Source organism: Carettochelys insculpta, chromosome 1, assembly GCF_033958435.1.
Source record: "Carettochelys insculpta isolate YL-2023 chromosome 1, ASM3395843v1, whole genome shotgun sequence".
Classification (NCBI taxonomy): Eukaryota; Metazoa; Chordata; order Testudines; family Carettochelyidae; genus Carettochelys; species Carettochelys insculpta.
Genome location: NC_134137.1, coordinates 215124585 through 215139736, shown reverse-complemented (window position 1 = coordinate 215139736; position 15152 = coordinate 215124585). Strand labels below are relative to the sequence as shown.

Genomic DNA, 15152 nt, shown 5'->3' with positions numbered 1-15152 from the left:
TTTCTTCATTTGTAATGCATATGAATTTGAGCACTCTTAGATCACACTGTAAAACTGCTGAAGCAATTTGTTCAGGCTTTCCACTAGAATTTTTATCACTTGTGTGTCATTAACTGTGTCTCTTCCCTTTTGGTAGTTGGGAGGGTGGGGAATTGTGAAATAATTACTCTGGCATGGCTCACGTATCTCATTATATGAACTCCAGATTTGGGTAATTGTTAGCCGGTGGCCGGGTAATGTGCGGTGAGGTACTCCCCTGGGTCCTAAACAACCCAGTTTTTACTGTTAGAGCAGGTAGCTCCTAGCACTTTCACCCACGGCCAGGCTGTAGTAACCAAACGGTTAAAGTTCTTTTTGTTGTGCCGGCTGTGTTGCAGTGACAAAAGGGTTAACAGCAGGGTCAGGCTCAGAGCTTAACTAGTTACAAGTTTATTTAAGCTGTATGGTTACAAAAGGCTATTGTTTACTTCTTATATGCTAGCAAAGTACAGGTGTTAACAAGTTACGTTACAATCCAATACAAAGATATTTGTTACCATCTAACACAATGATATCTTGACACTAGTTACAGAGCTCTAATTCTTTAGCTGTGCACAAAAAAGTCGGAGACCTAGCATGGGTGTATCTTACCCTGTCTGCATCTCTCGATACCAGCGTAGCCAGGATGGATCGGTCACTCAATTCCGCAGAAAGATGAATACGAGGTTGGGCGTCCCCAGTTGTGGACCTTGGGAGGCAATCACCTGACCCGACCAGCAGGTAGTTGGTGGAATGCACTCAAAGTTAGAGTTCTGCTGGACCCACCTTTTATACCCCTTTTGGGTTATGTATTCTCTTTCTTATCTATGGTGCCAGATCATACTGGTCTGTCTTTGTGACGCGAGTTTGTTACAAGGGCATTTCTTACTTAGTTTGCACTTGTAAGACAAGAGATAAGCAATTTGAGAGTACAGGACATTCTTTTTGTGTGGGCGGGGCACTTCCCCTTCTGGGGTGATATGTGTGTGTGCATCATATCGATCAATGCCAGCTGGGGTGATTTCTGAGGGTCCCCCCTCTCATGTTGACAGTCTGGCCTGTTAGCCTTCTAGCTGTACTTTCTGCTTCTCCGGGTCACGATAAGCTAGCATATCTGGGCCTCAATGAGGGCATCAAAGACTGTGCTGTCAGCAGCCATTTCCGTGCCCTGTGTGCTCCTCAGTGGGGGGGGGGGGCAGCGAGCAAGCTGGCTTGTAAGGGGGAGACTCTGTCTGGCTACATTCCACCCCCTGATGTACCACGCTACATCCCAGAACGCAAGGTGGTAGTGATGCCAGCACCTTTTGCCCTCCTTGGGGGAAGTCTAAAAGTACCCAATGATCCGATCAGTACGTGGGGAATCGCGGAACTGGCTAGGATCACTTGTCAGCTCCATGTATCGGATTTGCGTGGAGGAGATAGCCACATCAATTAGTCTCCTAACGATGCACAGTGTTATGCAAAACACAACTACTATGATAAGAACAATCAAAATAGTGGTTACAATAGAATGCAGGAATGGAGTATGAGAAAATTCTAATTGTTGAGCTAACCATTTTAACCATGAGATCTTTCCATTCCTAGTTACAGCATGTAAGATTTTAACTGCATCTTTGATGGCAGATACATCCTGTTTAATCTGTTCTGAGTGTTTACCTAAAAGCAGTAAGATTGGTTAATTACAGCACAAAATCCTCCTTATTGGGCCAGGACTGCATATTTCGAGACCCACCCATCCCTTGCTGACACTCAGACAGAGAACAATTAGACAAGAAAACAGATGGGAATTATGGTCTAATCCAGAAAGTTCAAACCGGTTACCTCTACCCACACCAGCTTGGCTAGGAGGACGGGACAGAAGGGCCCAGCCTAACCTTGGAGCTTCCTCGCACGCGATGGCTTCCACTCCGAGGAATTACAAGCAAGACAATCAGTTCCACCCTCCCAGCACCCGGGATGACAAGGTTGTCAGGGACTCAAATCCCAGCAAGCCTCATCCCGTTACAGGGTGTGATAACAAAACCAGAACCAGAACTTCCAGATTCCTTATCCAAGTAGGAGTTCACCCTATCACAGCATGAACCCCAGGGGCTGTGGCGAAGGTAGGAGTGGACGTCGCTGTCATCAAAACAGACTGGTCCCCACCAGAAGATGTTGCTCTTGTCCCACCAGTCATTCAGGTTCAGAGGGACAAACTCAATTCCCAGTGTGGTAGAGGAGTTCAGCAGGGTACACATCCAGCAATCCGTGGCACCAGCGGTGGAGACGATGGGCTGGATGGCATTCCTGAGGGGATGCTTAGGTGTAGCAGAGGTCAGCGAGGCAGTCAGGAAGATGATGAGGAATTGAGGTGCCATGCTGTCATCTGGGTTGAAGGTAGCTACAACACAACTAGGCCTATAGCAATTACTAAAAGTCTATTAGTATTAATATGGCATCTAGCAGCATGCATATATTATATACATTAAAGTTCTTTGGTGTGTACTGATATTACAGGTGGCCATTGCCTTGCTTCCTCCCAGGGAGGTGTGTATTTCAGGTGGTTCCTTCTTTTCTGGAGAGAAAACACAAGGTCGTCCGGTCTTGGATGTGATCCAAGCCTCGGTAATGGTTATTGGTTCCCTTTTAGAGTCTAAAGCAGTCTACACCCCCACCTTTGTATGAGTGCAGTACATGAGTCTGTCTTCCCAGACTAGGGTGTTTAATTACAACAGTATCTCCAGGATTAGATTTGGAGTCCTTGAGTGGCGCAGCCGAAGTTGAGGAATTTTCCCCTGTGGGGAAGAATCCTCTGCTGATTGGACTGCCCGTAGGGGTTTGCTCATTGTTTAGTCGCTGCACCACCTCATCCAGCCTGTTTTCCCAAGTGCCATCCGTGGGCTTCAAGTGGCTTTTTAACAGCCCGTTCCAGTGCTCGACTATGCCGTTGGACTGGGGTCGGCAAGGGAGGTGGTAAGTCCACTCAATTCCATGCTTAGTAGCCCACTCTTGTACTACTTTGTTTTTAAAGTGTGAGCTGTTGTCAGACTGAATTTCTTGGGGTGCTGGGACAATTGCTGTTAAGCGGTTTAGTCCCATAATTGTGGACAGTCCTGTTGCCAATTGGGCAGGGTATGCAAAACCAATTCCTGAAACAACTTCCATTCCAGTCAAGAGGTACTTACACCTTTGCCTGGTAGTAGGAAGTGGGCCAATGTAATCAACCTGCCAGGTTGCCCATAGTGTTTTCCATCTCTGAGCCTAGCAAATCGCTGTGCTTCAGCTATGTGTTTTCAGGTTTTAGCACAGATAGTACAGGCTTGCACCAGGTCTTTGGCCTGTTAGTGGGTGATAGGCCACCCCCGATATGTGCTTGCCGCACCGGCTCATCACTCCCTCTGTGCCCCAGAGTCTCATGTAGCCATAGGTACAAACGTTCCCAATCTACTTGGGTGGCAGAGATCTGGACTGCTGCATCTGCCAGGTTATTTAGCTGTGTAGCCGGGGTGTTATTCTTTTGCTGGGCTGATGCATGTCCTATACTTAGGGGTTGCTTGGTGGCATGGTGGTACTCACTAGGCATTCCCACCTTCCGTAGGGATTCCTTAATTAAGGTGGAGTTCTGTGCGGTATCAGCTTTCCAGCATGGACATTCCTCTACCCATCCAGAGAACAAACAAACAATAACCAGCACTTTTTAAAAGATTTACATTTGGGTAGCTGAATGAAGCTCATTTATAACTTCAGGAACAGTCCTAAAGGCAGAGGTCTGGTTGCCAGAACTGTCTTTACAGGTTTGCCCATGTCTTGGGCTTGGCAGACAGGGCAAGCCAGACAGTTTGGGCTACTTAGGAGAATTTGGAAGCAAACAAATTTGCTTCAACAGCAGTAATCATCCCCCTGCTTCACTTACATGAGTCAGGCTGTGGTACATGCAAGCAAGATAAGGGAGAAGGACCTTGGGTGCAACCAGGCGGCCGTCCGGGGAGCGCCAAAGGTGTTCAGGGTGCTGATTTGTACATTTTCTACCTCTGTGTGAAGTTCAATCAGATACTGCAGTTGAAGAGTGCCTTACAAATGGATGTGATAAAAAAATGCCGTGTACTATGTGATTGTCATCTTTTAAAACAATAATTTAAGCGTGGCCATGAAAAAATTAGAAGACCTGTGGCACTTTGTAGATAACAGATATTTTGGAGCATAAACTTTCATGGGCAAAGATCCACTTTGTCAGATGACATACATCAGATGTATGTCATCTGACAAAGTGGATCTTTGCCCACACAGGTTTATGCTCCAAAAATCTGTTAGTCTACAAGATGCCACAGGACTTCTAGTTGCTTTTGCAGATGCAGACTAACATGGCTACCCCTCTGACACTCATAGCCATGAGGCACTTGGCTAGTTACCAGTTGGGTCCTCTGTGTTTCTATATTTGGGACTTAATCCAAAGCCTGTTGAAGTCAACAGACTCCTGTTTACTTCGGACAGCTTAGGTTAGATCCTGACACACATGCATGGTCTGATTCTAATGGCACCCCAGTATTACACTACTGTAATGCCAATAATCCTTGCAGCTTTTCTTAATTTGCACCAGTACAAATGGGATCAAAATCCATTCTCCATCCAGATCTAACTTTTTTTCCTGTGGTAATTTCTGCTTCTGAGGTATAGCTGGTTTCTTGCACACAAACTCTGTCTTCCTGCACGGGTGAGGGTGAAGGCCAGTAGAACCACAGAAACAGAAAGCATGAACTGTATTGTGATGTATTTTGCAAGCGTTTGCACCCACTAGGGTATCAGCATTCAGGCAGGTTTTCCTAGGCTTTTTTTCAATCTGTATCAGCAAAATGAAACAAAGATAAACCCCATCTTTTGAATCATTCTGCTGTTTATCACCACATCAGATCAAAGTGTAAAGAGAACTGAGTTTGTATTCTGTCAGGCTAGATTGATGCTGACACACAGGTGTCCTTTCCTCCTTCCCCACACATCAGGACTGAAAATTTTACAGATGGGAAACTGAGCACGAAGTGCGTTCTGAAATATAACTTCTATTGGTGTGTGTTTAAATAAATTGTCCGCCTTAGTTTGTTTATATTTTCTTTTCTAGGAAAGGAGGGGAGAAAAGACATCTGTTTGCAATCATAGATTTGAGAGGTTAAAGATAGAGCAACCCCACATGAAAACTTGGTTTGCAGGCACTCTCAAAATAGGGATAATGTGTGCTTTTGTATCAGTTTGTCTTAAAAATAATTAAACCATATAGAATTGACAAGTCCCAGTTGTGGGGTTTACCTCTTAAAATATGTTTAAACTGCTGCCCAAACACAAACTTTCTAACAAAGCATGAACACTGGTATTGAAATTCCATTTGTAATTCCTTTTTTGTTATTTCAGGTCTTGTTCTGCACCAACAAGGGCCAGATATGGCTGTGGGAAATCTGGGTTAGAACAGTTAAGTATCTTATCAGGGATTCTGAGAAGGTTTACATAACCCACACTACATCATGGAAAGGCATCCAGCAGCACTGGGTTAGGAAGATGTGACAGGCTGTACTCTTATCTCCACCATTTTTTGCAAGAATATAATACATTTTGTACAAAGTATGTCTTTTGACAGTTCATAATCTGCTGAACATAACCACTCCAGGAAGATGTCATGGCAATGTTCTATATAACATGGCTGCAACATGTTTCAGAATTAGAAAAGCTGGCACAAACTAGTTTGTGAGGGACTAGCTACTGACAGTCCAGCCAGGTGTTGGCCTACCCAAGTGGACTATCAAAAATTCTAACTTGGCTCGTGGCCATTGTTTGGCAGGAAGAAAGGTGTGAGCAAGAACTTTACATGTTGGCAAAGACACAGCTGAGAGTTTGTGTAAACAGACTGGCTGTCTCCTGAGACCCAGCTGGATATAATCCTCAAGGAGGGAAGAAGGGTAGAAGTAGAGGATCCCAAATCAACTTTCTCCCTCATCTCTACTCATGGCAGCTACAACATTTGAAAGATAAAGGAAACATCACTAAATCTGATGCGGGGAGGAGGGGAGTCTTGGCTGAAACAATCTAGCCAGACTGTTGTTGTACGCTTTGGGCAAGGAAAAGATGTTACTTGTAAGTTCACTTAGCTCAGGGATGGGTAGTAATTTTTTGATTTGGGCTGGGAAGAATTCAGGAATTTGGCTGCACTCTTCTGTTATATTAATAGAGAGGGTTGGGATGCAGGATGGAGGTTGGGTGAGGAAAGGAGCTCAGCATAGAGGACTGGGATGTGGGATCTGGGAAGGGGTTTGGGTGTGGGAGGTGGAGGTTCAGGGCCAGGAGTGGGGGTGCAAAGGGTTAGAGTTATGACTTGGGGCAAGAGAAAACTGGGGCAGAGTAACTGGGGGAGGGTGTGGCTGAGGCGTGAGATGCAGACTTTAGCTAGGAGGCACTAAGTGGTTCCCAGCCAGCAGTCCCGCAGGAGCCTCAGGCAGGCTCCATGAGTACCATGCCCCCCGCACTCAACTCAAAGCGACCAGCTGCAAGGGCCATGCGCACCACAAGCCCCAGGGAGTGAGGGGGAAGGCAGGCATCAAATGCTGCCTATGCCACAGGTCCATCACAGGCAGCTCCTATTGGCTGGTTTCTGGCAAATGGGAGCTGTTTGATTGTGCTGGGAGCATGGGCAGCACATGATGTCTGCCCGGCGCCCCACCCGCAGCACTCAGAGCCCATAGCCCACACAGCTAGCTGCTTTGAGGGAGTGCAGCAGGCAGGGAGCTCCTGCTGGGTCATAGTATGGTGACTGGCCAGATCTCGCAGGTTGGGTGGCCATATTTTGCCTGCCCCAACTTAGCTTGTTAAGCTAGGTATTAGTTTGCAATTGATCTTATTGTCTTTAACCAGGTCTGACATCTATGCCTCATTACTGTACTTGCAATGACTTAAATCTACCTCTCTGTAGTTACAGAGTGTTAGGTAAAACAAATTTATTATGTTTGGATTGAAGTTGTGTGGAAACTTGCACTCGATATAACAGGGTCGATAGCAGGTCTAGGTACACCATTTCCTACTGAAGAACTGGTGGACTTTCTAGGAGCTTGTATGGTCCAGGAGGGTGCTGGGCATTACAAGATGCACTTCTCGGGGGCAAGGCCTGGGACTAAGAATTAGCTAGTGTTTCCCTGTATGTTTAGTCACGAGTAGCTGGCCAGCGCATTCATGTAATATAACTGTGAGTGATTTTTTTTTCCAGCTAGAGTCTGTGTGTGACCTGGCCAGGTGTGGTTGCTTTCATAGCAAAGCAGTGTGAAAGGCACCCCAGACTGGATCATCAATTGTACAACAGGAAATATCACAGGAGGCCTCACCTTCTAGCAACTAAAGGGGCATGCACCTGGCAGAGGCTTAGCCTAAAAAGGCACTGGTGGCACAGGGAGGAGCAATAAGCACCATGAGAAAGCAAGACCGAGCCCTAGTGCAGTCAGAGGAGTAGCTGCAGCAGTGTTAATGCTGCTGTGGAAGCAGTGGTCCAGACTCCCTCCCTCTCTTTCAGAGCTCAGAACTCAGAAGCGTGAAGAGAGGGATACTGTTCCACTGGCTGACTCTGCAGTTACTAGTAGGTCTGGGACTGAGCCCCCAGTGGAACAGCCACAGCCTGGAAGGAAGCAAGCCAGTGGGGAACGCCACTTGGGGGTCAACCAGTGAGTGTTCTAGACACCAATGCCCCTCTTGGGTCTTGGTTTGTGTGGGGATCCCAGTGTGGTTGGCGTGGGCCCAGGTTCCCCTTCTTTGCTGTCTCACATCTGCACCCTGAGAGAACTCTAAAGGACGGAAGGGGACACAGGAGGATTGAGGCCTACAGCAGGTGACATGGTCAGCGCTCCCTGTAGTCTGAGCACACTGGACTGTGGAGCCTGCTCATTAGTCTAGACTGCCCCACTGCAGCCGTCAATACACGTATATTTTTTCACAGAAGGAGAAATTCCCTGGAGGTAGATTGACCCCTTCTTTCAAGGTAGGTAGTAGGCACTGTGGGGCTTTAGAAGGGAGGGAAGACTTGGCTAGTACTGGCAGTAGCCAGATCTGCTCAGTGTAGAACAAGCAGGATTCACTCACTCATTCACTCCCAACTTTGTTAGTTTTCACCCAATATTTATGGGTCTCCGATGTTAATTTCTGTCAGTCAGAATTACAAGGCCATCTCTCATCCTGCTCTCTCTCCCCTGAACCTAATTACTGCAGTTTCTTGCTTGTTTTAAAATGTTCTCTTTCTAGCTCAGAACAACTTCTTCCCCTTCTAGCTAGTCAGCCTAGACTTAGGGTTAAATGACTCATAATTTCCTGGAAATTCACTTGTTGCAATATTCAGGAAGCTTTTCCCCCATGCCAGCTCTGCTACTTTGGCACTGCGTTGTCCTCTACACTTGGCTCATGTGCATTTCACTCTGCACAGTTGCTTTAATGCTAGTTAAATTGCTTTCAGCCCAATCCTAAATATAGGACTGGGTGTTTCCATACATGCTGGGCATGTATTCTTTTAAGATCACACAAACCTGGATGAGCAATGAAACATCTCCCTGCCCTGTGATGTGGAAATAAACATGACACTCAGCCATCATTTCAGGCTGAGTGTACAGCCTTCAGACAAACATGTTCCATGCTCTTCCGCAGGTTCTATAACTCCCTCCCGCCCCCCACTTTCATTCCAGTTCTGTTTGGAAGGTTTGACCCCTGTTCTGACTTGTGGAACAAGTCAGGAGGCAAGCTGCAGAAATGTACTATACATAGGCTTGGAAAGATTAGATTTTTATCAGTCAATGTAAGTAAATGTTGATTTCACTGTATGCATGCAAAACAAGGAAATAATATTTCCATCGAAGATATTACAGGCACTATAGGCAAAGTAAGAAAATGCTGCTGGAGGATGTATTAGTTTGATTTTTAAGGCTATTTGCTTTGTATATTTTGACAAATGATGTTGAAAATTTGTGTTTGGATGGTAATAAAGCTGGAAATTTTTGAATCTGTTGACTGCCTTGAAAGTTATCCCCCTCCCCCACCACTGTCTGCCTCTCCCATAATTCCAGCCACTGTGAAACTTAAATAGATAAAAATCTTAAGACACAGTGAAAAATAAACTGTCAGCGTTATCTGCTGAAATTATATAAAAATGAAATTCTGCCAACTCTAGCCGTAAATGAACAGGTTAATGGGCATGGACAAACTTCAAATGGTTTGGTGTCTGGATTCCGTTCAGATAAGCAGTGGCTATAATTAGGTCAACTATTGTGTGTGACAGGGGGCTGGGGAAGAGTCATTTTAATAGAAAAAAATAGTGTCTATCTTGACTATACAGGGTGTAGTCCTGCCACCTACACACAGCCTGCCTGAAGGAAGAAGTATGTGTATTGATGTGAGTAAGCTGGCAGAGAGGAAAACTGTGTCATATCTTTAATTCTCCTGACAGCTACTCACTCACACTGATATCAATAGCTCCTTCCTGCTGCTGCATAAATCTCCATGCCCTAACAATGACACAGCAGTGTGGGAGAAGCAAGGGAGAGGCAATTAACCCCATAGCCAGCCCTAACTCTGTCTACCTACTCAAGTTGTGCCCCTTCAATAAATTAATTTCTAAACAATTTCAGTCAAAGTGGTGCCATCTCCTTGCATGAATACTCTTAAACTAGCTAAAGTGTTTGTAACAGAGTGACCTGCCCCTTCAAGGGCCAGAGGACCTGCAGCCAGCCCTATTAACATATCAGACCCAGCTGGAAAGAATTAGAAAATCTTTAATGGCTTGATCAGAAAGTTAGAAGACAGCTGTGGGAAAGATTCTGGAGCAAGAGAAGGAAGATACCAGGTGGAAGATCTCTGGCTCTTGCAGAAGATGCAGATCTGGAAGGAAGAGTGAGTTCCTATGTGAGATTTATGTTTACTTTTTTCATTGTTGTCAAATGAGCAACTGTGCAGCTGAGGGAAATGGTCAGATCCAGGCTCTGGTGGATGTAGCACTAAGTTTTTTTCTTGGGTTCAGAGCTATAACCCAGCAGCTTAGAGTGCTTTATAGTGAGTTAGCTGAATTTGGTTACTATACAGCTTGGGCTGTATCAAGGCAACTAAGCATCCGCACGAGAGGATTGTGTTGACATTACTAAAAACATTTCCAGATTGGAACAATTGTCTTGTGTCAACAAAATCCTGCTCTTTCTGGAGCTAGCTTCACCATCTATAGGTCTGTTTCCCCTCCAGAAGGGGGAGTAAATCAACTGATTTCCAGGCCCTTTAATGCCTGCCTCAGGTCTAGCAGTAGGATTGGACAAGAAAATAAACCAGGGCCTGATTTCTGCTGGCTTCCCAGCAGCTTTGGGCCTTCTTTTTGTTGGGGCCCCATAAGTTGGAGGATTGACTCCGCTCCCAACTGCACAGGAAAGTAGCATGTCCTGTTAAAAAGAGACTGTCGGGATGGGGAGTCTAAACCTGACAGTCACATGATTTTTTTTCTTTCTGCCTGGGAGATATAATGTATCAGTGCCTCTGCCACAAAAGTACTGCCAGCTGGTCCAGCAACTTTGCATCAAAGCACTGACCAAGTATCTCAGAAGAACCTTTGTCCCGCTATTGTCACACGCAAGTCACTGTACAAACAAGTTTGGTTAAATAGAAAAGCATAAGTAGTTTTTAAAATCCTTCTTGTATAGAATCATAAATTTGGAAAATCTGGCATTCCCAGTCTGTTGCTAATTATATGTCCCTTTTTCTCTTTCCTCCCTTAAAATGGGTCTTGGAAATGGTTCCAAAGTGCCAGGGAACAGTGAACTATTCTGAAAAAGTAGGGTATCACTGTCATGTTCTTGGCTGTAATTCAGCCTTATCACAACAACATAAAATGAAAATCATGATGCTTTTAGTAGGGTGTAAATCGGTTTTGGCCATCTAACTGGTACTATAGGAGACTAGCAAAGCATTGCAGTAATGTATAATTACAACTTAAGACAACTAGTGATGTTTTTAGTTGTCTCCTTTTTTTTTTTTCCTTTATTGTTTTCATTGGTAAGGTGGGGTTGAGATGTCATCAGATTAGCTCTGGTTTTCAGGTGATATGTTGGCTGAGATTCTGACTCATTCCCCCATGAAGTAATGCTTTTAAGGATATTGAAATCTGGCTCTTGCAACTCATTAGCTGAGAAACTCATCTGCTCTTTTCTTTCATTCCTTAGAAGCGCCCTCACTTTCACATTAAGTCTCATGCCGTCACTGCTGCTATAGTATATGTGAGTTGCCTCCTTTGGCTTAGGCTTTCTGGCGCAGATCTTATTTCATGGTTTGCTATCAAGACAGTTGAGTTGATTAATAAGGGAAGGAGCAGCTTTAAATAATATGCCTGGAATAATCTGCCTGGGCTTTTCAACCAGTAAACGCTTGCTGGCTAACTCTTCTGTAACTAAGACATTTTGATTCATTCCACCACTCAGAGGGATTTCATCATCCTCACTGGTGTTGGACATTTTAACAGTTTAATTGAACTCACTGTAAAGAGAGAGAGAGAGAGAGAACCAAGTGAAACAGACTTTCCTCCTAAATGTAAATATCACTTTGGCTGGAATAAACCCTTGTCATGATCCAGCAGCCACTACAATCTAATGTGGTGAATAAAAGGCAAGAGGTAGAGATTGCACAGGCATCAGCTTATTTTCCTTGCTGAACTTGATGTCATTTTTAGTCTGTAGTTGGCATTGCATTCCTTGCAATGCCTGTGGTTTGGGAAAGGTGAAATTGATTGAGTGATGCGGGCCTGACAGTAGCATCTCTCTGTTTAACTTTTTTTAAAATTAATGTATTTGTACATGCTGTGTTTCTGCATATGTGCCGTTAAATCTTGTGTCTGTCAAATGTTTGTTTTGTTCCTGTTTTATTCATGTTGTCCATAGCACAGTAACCCCTAGTCATGGACCAAGACCCCACTGTAGTAGGTAGACTACAAACAACAGATGGTCCCTACTGGCATTACACGGGCTTTTGTCTGCTTAGGGGAAGAAAAATGCTGATGTTTCAAAACTTGAAACTTGTCATGGGAAAGGGTCAGTTTTGCTGAAAGGTCTGCTAGGAAGGATCCTCAGGCAGAAGTGACATGTTTCCTGCTCAGCCTGATTCAGAGGAGAGACTGAGACCGGGGTCTTTGACAATCCCAGATGAGTGTCCTCATTGCAGCTTATGGACCACTTTGCATGGTCTTTCTTTCCCTGTGTGCCTTTGTCTGAAGAGGTTCAACTTTGTAGAAGGTAATATTCACTGGGTCTGAGAGAGACGATGTAGCCTAATAGGGAGGCACTCATCTGGAATATGAAAGATCAGGTTCCAGTCCCTATTCCAATGAATATTTTAATTATGTATACAGAGCACCATTGGCTCCAGTTGGCCAGATTGAGAATGGGCACTAGCCTGGGGTTCGAGCACTCACCTGGGATGTGGGACGTGCCTGCTTGTACCCTCTAGCATTTTGTGATAAATTACAACAGCTCTTTGTTCTGTCCTCTGTGTAAGTTAGAACGCTTGTTGAAGTCTCATACTGCTGTGAGATGAGGAACCCATTTCCTGCCTAGTTCCCCAAAAAGCTTACAATGCAACGTTTTACTTTTCTGAACTGCTTGTTTTATCAACTCTGCTAAGTCGCCTTAGAATGACATCATATCTGGTTGTTTAAAGGCTCTCATCTAACTCTTACCATCACAGAATCTGAGCACATGCCAATAGGGGTTAAAGTGCCAAGATTAACATCTTAGGACTTGTCTACACTTAACCAGTGATCAACTGTTTGGAGATCAATCTCCTGGGGGTCGGTTTTTTTTTTTTTTTAGTAGGTCTAGTAGGGACACGCAAAATTGACTGCTCATTTGCTCTCCCATTGACATGGTACTCCATGGGATCATGAGGAGTAAGGGAAGTCAATGGGAGTTTTTCCCACTGACCTCCCACTGTGGGAACACTGCAGAAATTTGGCTTAAGGTATGCAAACTCCAGATATGCTAGTAATGTACCTGGAGTTGCATATCTTATATAGACTTTCTCCCTAAGTGTGGACCTGCCCTTAGTCATGAATGGCCTAGATTCAAATGCCATACACTTCATGTCTCATCAAAACAAATCTTCGATACTCCGTTACCACGTTACTGCATCTTCACAACTCTACTCAACAAGCATAAGTAACCTTTTCTTTTAACTCTCTGATTCCTTCCTCCCCCTCTACCCCATCAGCTCTAGAAAAGAGGATATTTTAAGAATGTCTGTCTGAAGAAGGTGTGTGACTCAGCATATGGATTTTGCAGTCTCCCCGCCCCCCCACCCGGTCAGTCAACCCTTCTTTGCAACATTCTGGCACCACAAAGCAAGCAGCTAAATTAAATTAATATCCATGGTCATTTATTGTTCTTACAAGGTGAGAGTAATGCTATGACAGGAAGTGTAAGCTATGAATAAGCCAAAATGCCTTAAAGATCAGTGTCCCAGAAAGCATTCACCAAAGAGTCTTTAGGCATGGGTTTAAAAGGTTTTTAACGCTATCACCATCTACAGAATTTTTAGCAAGAAGATTAAACAGGGGATTCTTTTATGTTACAAAAATATCCACAGCCTTCAATTGTGGTGTGGCGTTTTGATTTCTCCAGAGGTGTTGGCATAACCTATTGCCTACTCAACTCCGTTTGCTCCCCAGCATCCTCAAATGAGCCACTCTTACTGTGCAAGTCCTTAGCTCCCTAATTTCTTTCAGGCCAGGATCCTTTCCTCATTAATCCAATCTCTTGAGCCAGTGTGGACAGCTACATATTGGAGTAGGGAGTTAACTCATCGCTGGACTTCTGAAGCTATGCACTAGAATTTTCAGTTGTATTCTCCAGTTTGTCTGAGCACACGTGATGTGAATTGAAATGTCACTAACTTTGAATATTCAGGTACACCTCTACACAAGAGGGTTTAGACTAATGTATATATTCAATGCATGGACAGAGGAAAATGCTGTTATTTTACACATCATTTTTGCATTAATTGAACCAATGTTTTATGCATATTATAATTTTTTTTACTAGAATGTTAACACATCAACATTGAGATGTGTGCAGGCACCATGGGGAAAAATGTGATAAGCAGACATTTAGCAAATCATTTACTTGCATGCTTCTCAGAAGTCTTGTGCTAAAGGACTCCACTATTTTAGCCCTACAGCTATGTTCCACATGTCCTTGCTTTCGTTAAATTATTTACCTCACAAAAGGAAATAAAAAAATGAGTCTAAAAATGCTACAGTCTGCCTTTGTTTAGTGTAAGCAATTTATGTAATTTCTTTCACGTTTTTGTCTTCTTCCCCAACCTGATTGAGAATTCATAAATGGAGAGGGATGGCCACCGAAAAATGAATGTAATTTTTCCTCTTTAGAAGTCTGGATTCTGCTAAGTTCTCTGGCCCTGAGCCAGAACAGCACTTACTCACTAAGTCCCGCTGAGTTCACTAGGACTTCAGCCTGTGTGGTGGGTTTTTTTTTTTGGTGTGTGTGTGTGTGGTTTTTTTTTTTTTTTTTTTTTTTGTCTCAACAGCTTTGCAGGATCTGGACATGTGAAGTGTCGAAGTAGCAGAATGGTAATAGCTCCTTAGCAATAATCTACAAGAAACAGACAAATATGAATGTTGCATTACTGTATTGAGAACTGTTAACAAAAGGCTTACATCATTGCGATTCAAGGGCTTGCATGCATGTACCATAACCTTCCACTTAGTGGAAAAAGGTCATCCCTCATACGAATATTAATTTTTCTCTCTAGACTGGAAGCAGCCCAAGTGTGAGGAGGCAGCTGAATGATCCATTCAAAATAGAAGTTGGCAAACCAAAGTGTGTGTGTGAGTGCTCATCTTGCAAGGAGTCTGTGCATGAGGTGTGCAGAATGTCTCCACTGAAGTAGTGTTCCCGTTAGTGCAATGACTGCCAATGCTTGACTGCGAGCATTTGGACAAGTTGGCACAGCTTTCACAAAATTTATGTCTGCTTTAGTGATGGGAGGGAGAAGAGAATCTCTCACCCTGAGCTCCCTTGCAACTGGCAGTTATATTCAGCAACTCTTTCCATATGCTAGGGCCAGTAATGAGATTTAGTCAGAATAAAAATTATAGGAAGGCA

The 15152-nt window shown here is 44.1% G+C and overlaps 1 long non-coding RNA gene across 1 annotated transcript in view; it reads left to right on the top strand.

The window, feature by feature from the left end:
* Positions 1–2778: 2778 nt before the first annotated feature.
* The window catches only part of LOC142007012 (uncharacterized), a 498770-nt gene continuing 486396 nt past the window's right edge, over positions 2779–15152 (top strand). The window contains exon 1 of the long non-coding RNA XR_012643883.1: positions 2779–2970. This is a non-coding gene — a long non-coding RNA (uncharacterized LOC142007012). The remainder of the gene's footprint in view (positions 2971–15152) is intronic.